Genomic DNA, 7,950 nt, shown 5'->3' with positions numbered 1-7,950 from the left:
CCTGCCCACACAGCCCTGCCCCTGCCCACACAGCCCTGCCCCTGCCTGCATGGCCCTCATTCCTTCCTCCTTCAGGTTTGGTGAGTCAACTCTGCAGCTTCTCCTGCCAGGTTCGGCTGATGATTTCCTTGTTTCCTCTGAAAGGAGAGAACTAACTCTTTGTGCAAATGCTACACAAAAGAGTCCTGAAACCTGTTTGTAGCAAGAACTTTAAACTCATTTGTGAATCTCTTCATCAAACGCTAACAGTGGCTCTGAATTGATGAAAATCCCACAAAAAGTGCCTCTTCCTTTGGGAGTTTAGGGGCCCACGAGGCTAGCAACCGATGTGTGTGAGGACAGGCAGGGATTCAGAAGGACGAGCTCCAAGGGTGTGTGTGTGTGTGTGTGTGTGTGTGTGTGTGTGTGTGTGTGGCGTATATTAGAGGGGATGTATGTGTAAGTATGAGTGCACCTGAATATAGAGGTCAGAGGTCAATGTCAGGTGTCTTTTGGTCATTTTCCATCTTTTCTTTTGAGGCAGGATCTCACCCTGAACTTGGAGCTCATTCCGTATTACAGGCCAAGGCATGACTGCCTTGTATACAGACTCTTTGTCAGGGACAGCAAGGCCCCCGATCCAAGGTGCTTGGGACATGCAGCCTTGGTCTTGTCTGCAGTGATGGTCATCCAATTGGCTAACCCAAGAAGGGAGTGCCCTGGGCTATGAGCCCATCTTTGCACCATTAATCTTCAGTCTCCTGCAGCATGACAGGCATGGCCCTGTGCACCAAATTCCATCCTCCTAGAACTCATAGTACAAGAATGCAGAGCCATAGACCAGAGCTCTGGTGCTGCTGACACCCAGATCAATGGGCCAGGGCTCAGGTGGTCCCGAAGGATGCTGAGATTAGCTTCTGCCTACACCGGCTTCAAAGGTGCACCCCATCCAGTGTCTCTCGGAAGCATTCCAGGAGCAACCCTAAGGAAGGCAACCTCAGGTCCACCGTAGTGGCCAAGAGTGACCAACGATAAAGTCAAAACACTAGTTGGGCACCTGGAAACCTATCTCTCTGGCTTGTTGGAGTGAGTGAGGTTGGAGTATAAAGGGAACAGGCTGGCTGACTAGTCAGATCCACATTAGGTGTTTGTTTCTGCAACCCAGGCTTTTCTGTAGCCATAAGTACATAGCTCCAAGGATGGAGTCTGAGAGGGAGGGGTGAGCTCTAGCAGACAAAGCCAGCGGGCTTACCCTTGCCATAGCAATCTCAATGTTAAGTCCTGTCAAATCCTGTTCAAGTTGGCCAAGCGCTAGCTCGACTATCTGACAACAGACAGGAGGTCACACTCAGGGTGATATTGAGATTAGTATTTAAGTCAGTTCATTGGAATACTACAGATAACCTTTTATCACGTGCCTGGGCCTCATCCACTCGGAGGTTGTAAGAGAAGCCTAGGTAGGGCTCCCTCAAAGGTCCTTCTTCCAGCAACTGAACTGTCGCCAGTGCCTCCCTGCTAGGCAGCCAGCTCGAACGCCAGCATTTTCTTAGTCTCTCTCTCCTCTTCCTCCCTTCTCTCCTTCTCCTACCCTCTTCTTCCTCTTCTATCTCCCTCCCTCCATCCGTCTATCTCTCTCCATCTCTGTCTCTTTCCCTTTTCCTCTCTCCCATTTTCCTCTTTAGCTTTGTTTTTCCCTCTCTCTGTCTCCCTCTGTCTCTGTCTCTGTCTCTCTTTTTCTGGAGAACCCTGCCTTATATACCTCTACAAGGAACACAGACTAAGAAGAATCCCATCTTGTCACTAATTCTGCCTTTAACTGGACAGGCCATTCCCAGTCCTAAATACTTGGTTTCAGGGTTCAAATAAGATCACACGGAGTGTAGATGGTCCAACTGCCCTTATACTCAGCCAGGAACGGTGTCCTTGTCCCTGTCTCTGGATCTGTGACTCGGGGATACCCTATCCACTTCACAGCTCAACGCTGCAGGTTCCTTGGAGTCTCATTTTTGCTCCAGAGGGTGACCTTGTTCCAAGTCTTTAGGCTGCGTTCAGTCCTATTAAATCTTCTACTGTTACTTAGAAGGGAAACAACTTAAGACTTAAATAATTTATCCGGCTTCCACACAGCTGGACTTTTGTGAAGATTCATTTGCTAATAAAGACAATGGACTTAAGAAGCCTGTGTTGGTTTGGGGCAGGGAAACATCTCCTTGCGTGTGCATCTCCTCTCTTCAGAGACTCTTCCGCTGTGTTGGGTAAAACAGCCGTGAGCTACTTTATTTCAAGTTCTTCTCACGAGTTAGTTTTCAAATGCTCTACAGCCTGGGTGGAGGGTGTGGGGACCTCACAGCTGTCTGTCTATAAAATGAGGAGTTCTTTCCCCGGGGCGCCAGCTCATGGGCTGCAAAATGAGACAGCCTCGCTTTCTGTGAAATTCAGTGAGGTCCAGACCAGAGAGCGCTCTTATTAGATCCCGTTCAAGTGGAGCAAGGAGAGGCTGCTCACTGTTGCCTCCACATCTCTAACAGTACACTTGTTTATAATTAGAGGAAAGAATCTGCATAGAGACAATTAATATAACATGGTACCAAAAATCAAATTTCCCCTTTGAATAGCTTCCTCAATTTTGTTCACGGGAGTCATTTCCCTTCCAAGCTCTTTGTTCCTTGAAGAGGGGGAGAGCCAGCATTTACTGCATGTGATGACCAGGACATCCCAGTGTGAGCCGCTCACCTGGGTGAAGGCATGGCACAGAACGGGAGGACTTCTCCCTTGGCCTCCCTTGAGAGCTTGCGTGGGAGCAGAGTCTCCCCTGCAGTAGTGCCCCTGTCTCCCCCGGAGCATGCGGCATCCATGTTGCATACAGACTATGAGGCACTGGAAACCTGATGGAGAACATAGTTATTAAGGATGCTGTCCACCGTGTCTGGACAGCTCTTTAGCTTGGCACAAAATGGAGGACTCCCTTTCTCAGTCTGGTCACCTCTTCTCTGCCTAACCTTATTTGGGGAGTGTCTCTAAGCTCAGAAGCCTGGCCTCACTTGGAGCACGACCCTGCATAGGGCTCCCTGCAAACACTGTGTGACTCAGCACTTAAGTCCCGCTCTTTCCTTCATCCCATATGATAATTAGGCGCCATGTGATGGCCAATCAGCCCTTCCCACTCATAATCCCAAGAACCCTCAAGTACCGAACCTCTGGAACACTAAAATGAGCGGTGTCTCTCTGAAGCAGACTCCGGGAAGTTCTTTCTGTCACACTCATGGCCATGCTCACTTCTTCTGCTCTGTTTGCCCTTGAGGACCGGTGGCCAACAACCCCAGGGGAGAAGGAGACCCACAGAAACCCACACTTCACACAAACTGCTGGCCTGAGACTCTATCCTGAAGACCCCTGTTGTTCAAAATCAGTGCCTGGAGAGTGTAATTAGTGCGGGTGGTCGGCTTGTCTGACACGTCCCATGTAAGCTCTTCTGTATGTGCCCCCATCTCAGGTGACAGTCACGGCAGAGATCCTCCACGGGCTGGTGCGCTTTCCGAAACTGACCAGTGAGTCCTTCTGCCCTGGTCAGAAGGTGGAGATGGAGATGAAGGGCAGAGGAATTGATAGGTATTTATCCTTCTGCACCAGTCTGTTCTCTGCCATTCTCCCAAGGCCACCTTTCTGTAAGCTCTCATCCCTCAAACAAGGGGAACAGAGTTCCTGGTAAGTCTTGGGACTCCAAAAGGGGGTTAGAGACTCTTTAGAATGCATGGGAATGCAGGGTGCCAAAGCCACCCACTGTCGATCACAATTCAGGACAACGTGAGTGGAGGGTGTAATAATGACAGTCACACGAATCACAGCAGAAAGACAGACGCGGCACCATCTCTAGTAGACATGAAGTCTATATCTGCCCGGTATAGAGGCAGAGAGGAGAGAATGGTTTACAGAGGTTGGCAGAGTAGGGGAGCTATCTTGTAGACAGAGATTCGGTAGTGGGTCCTAAAACCCAGCTGGCTCGGAGAGTAAGTCCTTGTGTTCTGTGATACAGAAGGGTCAAGATGTCATATGGCATAAATCAAAACAACAGGGCATTCAAACATTCTCAGGCCAAATCAACAGCCTGTAGTGATATTTCATTTGTATTTTAGTAAATAAATAAAGCTTGCCTAAAGATCAGAGAGTAAAACAGCAACACTGGTCAGTCTTACAGACCAGGCAGTCATGACACACACCTTTAATCCCAGTAGCCACACTCGTTTGCCACAGAAACCAGGCAGTGGTGATGCACGCCTTTAATCCCAGTCCTAGAGAGGAATGTAAGACAAGAGGAGACAGCTCTCTCACACAGTCTCATTCTGAGATTCCTGGAGGCAGAATCCGCCATTTCAAACTGAGGTGGAGGTAAGAGCCAGTGGCTGATGTTTTGTTTTGCTGACCTTCAGGTTGAACCCTAATATCTGTCTCTGGGTTTTTATTAAACTGCTTCAACAAATACGTGGAATGATTATCATCAACAAAAGGCAACTGAATCAAAGGGGCTGGAGTGGATGTTCAGTAACTGACATGCTTGCTGCTTATACATCAGCTTTTACTTTCAATTTGGCAGAATCCAGAGTGGCCTGGAAAGAGGGAATCTCAACAGAGGACTTGCCTAGATCAGATTATCCTCCGGACATGTCTGTCAGAGATTATCTTGATTGATTACTGATGTGGTACAGTCAAGCCCACTGTGGGCAACACCTTTCCTATACAGACCCTGGTCTGTATAAGAAAGATAGCTGAACCTGAGCAGTGTTCTGCCACGGTTCCTGCCCTGACTTCTTTCAATGATAATCTGTCACCTGGTAGTGTAAGTCAAACCCTTTCTTCCCCAAGTTGCTTTTGGCTAGTATTCTATCGCAGCAACAGAAAGGAAATCCCAAACACTGCTTTCAGAGACTCGAGGTCCGTTCCCAGCACCCACATCAGGCGGTTCACAACCACCTGTAACTACAGCTCCAGGGGATCTAACACCCTCTTTTGGCTTCCACAGGTACCCCCCCCCACACACACACATGCTCCACCCTCAAAATAGAAAATAGAAATAATCTAAGGAAAGAAAGAAACCAAAAAGTAAGCCGGTGTTGAGATTTCCTAAGTCTGCCCTGAGACTTCAGAGGCGGCGTGGAGGTTTCAGCATAAGCCTGTCTCCTCCTAGAATTGGGCAGACACAGCACCGCTGATCTCTCTGACTTACCTACCGCTAGCAGAATGATTAGGAACAATGAGAAAGTGAACAGCCACCGCAAGGTCTAGGCCGCTGTCCCTCGGAGAGCCTGGAAACCCGCCAGAGCCCTGCGCTCCGAGATGTGGGATGCTGGCTCCTGCTCCAACTGTCATGTAACTCAGCCATTACATTCTGCACGGATTCATGCCCCACGCCTTCCCCTGGGGCCAGCTAACATGAAGTGGTTCCTGAGCGCTAGTCTTCTGTGTGGGGATTCGGTGATTCATGACAAGGTAACAGCCAGGTGCCTGAGAGCCAGAATTCCCCTTCAGAAGTTCTTCCTGAAGATGTCTTAGAAATAAATACACACAGGGCACTTTCTTACAGGGCTGTTTGTAATTAGAAATATCAGATATACCTGTTGTGTGATGTTTTATATTTTGGATTTTTGGGGGACCCATTGCCCAACCTCCAAATAAATCACACACGGGGGCTTATTTCTTAGTTATGAATGCCTGGCCTGGCCTTAGTTTGGCGCGCTTTTTTTTTTGCCAGTTTTTCTTAAATTTAATTATCCCGACTATCTTTTGTCTCTAGGCTTTTATCTTTTTCTAATTTTGTATGCCTTATTTTTACTTTTTCTCTTAAGCCCGTGGCTGGCTGGGTGACTAGCCACTTATACCAGGGTCAAGGGATCTAAGAGCAGCTCTGGAACTGGGGTCAAGGCTGGAGCGAGAGGAAAACTGTCCCCCTCAGAAAGGCAAGACCTTGGACAATAGTGACTTGGACCCAGGACCCACTGCCGGCTCTCCTCTGTTTACCCCGCCAGCAACCCCAGTCCCAGCCACTTCTGTCACCACCTCCTCCACATAATCCCTGGGGCCTGTACCCCCTAGGGCAGTCCTCTGCTGGGCATCACACACGACCACACAAGATACTCAAGTTTAATCAGCAGTATTTTCATAAGGAGCAGAGGGGAGCCTCCTGGTCCCAGTCTCCTTCCCGGACCCCCAGGCTTCTCTTCCAGCAGCGAGTCCAGGGAGATGTTGGGTGCAGAGCTATGCGCCTTCCCTAGGGCTGTGGTCAATGGCCAGGAATGGACTTTGAGCCTCTCAATTCCCGAACTGCACCTGAGTGTGCTGGGTGACGTCAGAGGTGAGAGGTCATCCCTCGCTCGCGGGTTTGTACCAGGTGCTGGAGAGGACTGGGGGTGAGCAGTGCGAGAGGAGGATGCTGGGGGACGGGCAAACTCACCTGGTGCTCATCCGAGAGGAAGCGGGAATGCCTGACGCCAAGCTCTCAGGCTGGGCGGATGCTATGATCTTTGTCTTCAGCCTGGAGGATGAAAGCAACTTCCAGGCTGTGAGTCCATGTGTAGCTGAGCTCCCCTCGCGGGGAAGGATGAGAAGGTCTAGCCCTGGCTTTGGTTGGGACCCAGGACAGGATCAGTGTCTCCTCTCCTCCAATGGTGGGCTCGGCACAGACGTGGGACGCTACAGCTATTGGGAGACCTATGCTGCCTGTGGGCTTGATGTGGGCCAGGTCTTCCGGGAGGTGGTCCAGAAGGTGGTAACTTTGCACAGGTGGCGGCAACTCCTGGCTGCCTGCAAGTCCCTGCCCAGCTCAGCCCCTTCTACTCCTGTAACAGGGCAGGCTAGTAACAGGAGCCACACTAGCGACTACTCCTCTTCACTTCCATCCTCACCCAATCCTCACCCAATGTTGGACACCAGGAGCTCCAAGCTGAGGCGGCCACTCTGGCTGGGTTAAGCACCCCAGAATCCCTACACCGAGCAGCCTAGCAAAGGACCAGCCTTTTTGCAAACCATGGGGCAATGACTCTGAGAAACGGAGACAACAGGGAGTGGGCGAGCCATCCAGTCATGGCTTCTACTCTACCCTCCTGATTTTGCTTTAGGAAGATCATCTGGCCCAGGGACCATCCAGATTGCCTTGTGGCTTGACTCCTCAGGCTACTTCTAAGAGCCCAAAAGCCTAAACCCTCTTTGCCCCTTGGTAGGTGCTAAACATCACCGTTTGCTTAGAAGCTTCCAGGTGCTGCTGCTGGTCCATGTCAGATGTACAAAGATGAGGCCATTTCAGCCTCCTTAGGCAGGAGTTAATGCCTCTAAAACATTCTTAACGCCACCTCTATCTTTCTTTTGTCTTCCATGCTGGGTTCTTCCCTCCTTACAGTAAGTATAAACACTTACATGACTAGTGTCCTTGGGGGCCAGCATTCCAACTCATTTATGACATTGGTGATAAACTCAGTCTTATGGCTTTGGTCAAGCGACCAAACAATCTTTAAAGAAATGGACTGTCAGTTTCTCTCCTGATCATTTTCTTGCACTCTTCTCTCATTTTGCAGTTTTTTGGGCTTGGAGACATCTTTAAGAAACATGTCTAAGTTAGTTATGGAAGCTGTCAGTCTTGTATATCTTTTGGGTGATCAGGGCTGAGGTAAGATGAAATCAGGATCATCCTTCTTCCACGGCTCCTGGAACTTCGGCAATGTTCTCAATATCATGATCTTCCCATTTGTAGCTTACAGCAGTGAGGTTCTCACAGGTCTCTGCAGAGCTTCTGTTGGGAAGGATGCAGCAAAGCCCAGTCCTCCCGAGTGAAGTTGACATGCACATCGTCGTAGGTCACTGCATCCTTGTCAGGATCGGCTCCCGTGTTTTGGCAGGTCTTCTCTACTTGGCACCATTCTTTTGGGTCCACTCTCATTGGCAACTTTTGGGAATGGCTCTCTCGGGGCAGGGGAGACTGTTTGG

At 49.7% G+C, this 7,950-nt stretch overlaps 1 pseudogene; it reads left to right on the top strand.

The window, feature by feature from the left end:
- Positions 1 to 7,153, top strand: part of LOC106144382 — a 143,344-nt pseudogene extending 136,191 nt beyond the window's left edge.
- The last annotated feature ends 797 nt before the right edge of the window (positions 7,154 to 7,950 follow it).

This window comes from Microtus ochrogaster, unplaced genomic scaffold (genome assembly GCF_000317375.1).
Source record: "Microtus ochrogaster isolate Prairie Vole_2 unplaced genomic scaffold, MicOch1.0 UNK38, whole genome shotgun sequence".
NCBI lineage: Eukaryota > Metazoa > Chordata > Mammalia > Rodentia > Cricetidae > Microtus > Microtus ochrogaster.
The sequence above is the reverse complement of the archived record's forward strand: the minus strand, read 5'-3'. Positions and strand labels throughout refer to the sequence as shown.